Consider the following 1,578-nt stretch of genomic DNA (forward strand, 5'->3'; position numbering starts at 1 on the left):
TCAACATGAAGAAAAGTTAGTGCCAGAGGATCCCATAATGGGATGATTGATTCTGATGTTATGTTTATGTTTGATTATTTTCAGATTATTGTGTAATTTGATAATGCTAGCCTGTTAGCATTGATACGGTATCTTATGTCTGTAATGATCTAACTTTGAACATGTGATTATGTAACCGTGATCGTATTAATGTGATATGTTCTGTGATGATAAATCAGTGATACTTAATTAATCATGAATTTAACGCTGATTAAGAATTGTGTTTGCAGTTTTTGTTAATCATGTCAGGTGCACAAATGGATCAAGAACAAGCTGTCCACAGTTCTGAGACTGAATCATCAGGAGGACCCACATCTGCTAGTCTTCCAGGGTTGAAGGCGAGCCCTAACTCTAATCTGATGGCGTGTCTAAATGACAAAGGTCCAAATGCTAGCAAGTACAAGACTGTGATTGAATTCTTGAAGCGTTCAAGGATATTTGCTGCGGTGTCAATGCCATGTACTGCTTACTATTCTCATCAGAGAGAATTCTGGGCTAACGCTAGAGTGGAAACTGTTGATAATAAGCCTGTGATAGTAAGTCGAGTATGTGATTAAGAGGTTAAGATATCTGAGTATACTATTCGGAACACGTTTTTGTTTGAGGATGATGAGAAAATGCCCAAGAGACTGTCGAAGACTAAGATTACTGGATGTGTGCTGAGATGTGAGTATGCTGGTGATATTACACGTGCTACGATCAAAAGAAGCGGATTCACTCCACCGTACAGATATCTGTCTTTAGTGATTGTTAAGTGTTTGAGTACGTTACAAGGCGGATTTGATGAGCTGAGTGAGATTTATCAGGGAATGTTTGCTGCCTTGATTCTGAAAGCTGATTTCAATTTTTCGGGTGTTATCTTTGATCTGTTGATGGAGAATGTTACGAGCCAACAATACTTGATTTATCCGAGGTTCCTGCAGATAATGATTAATGCTCAAACTATGGATCTACCGAGATCAAAGAAGGACGTCATCGAGCTGAAACATATGACTGATCTTACGTTTAATCGTTTAAATCAGAAGAAGAGTGCTAGTGATGGAAAGCTGGTGTGTCATCTTGCGAAGGAAGATTATCAATGTCCACCAGGCAAGAAGTGGAGGAATGAGAACAGTCTATCTGGTCATGAGCCTGATTTTGAGCTAGCAAACAGTGATGAAGAGGTTGATCAGCCGATGAATACTCAGGGTACAGGTGGTTCTGGTACTGGAGGTTTGGCTGATGAGCCCGTTGATGTTAATACTGGTACTGGTGAAGAAGCTCCTAGAGGTGAGAGGAGACGTCTAGTAGAAGATGAAGGTTCTCAGGTTTCTACAAAGATGAGACCGAGCAAGAGGTTTAAGTTGGTTTTGAAGAATCCAGGTGGTTCTGCTACAGGTTCTACACAAAGAACTGCACCTACTCAAGCACAAAGTCAACAACATCAACAAAGTCAGCCACGGCAACAAACTCAACCGCAACATCAATCACCGCCAATTGTTCAACAATTGTCTCAAGAGACTGTGTCTACTCCAACTCCGGAGGCACCACATACAGGAG

Source organism: Rutidosis leptorrhynchoides, chromosome 2 (assembly GCF_046630445.1).
Source record: "Rutidosis leptorrhynchoides isolate AG116_Rl617_1_P2 chromosome 2, CSIRO_AGI_Rlap_v1, whole genome shotgun sequence".
NCBI classification, from domain to species: domain Eukaryota; kingdom Viridiplantae; phylum Streptophyta; class Magnoliopsida; order Asterales; family Asteraceae; genus Rutidosis; species Rutidosis leptorrhynchoides.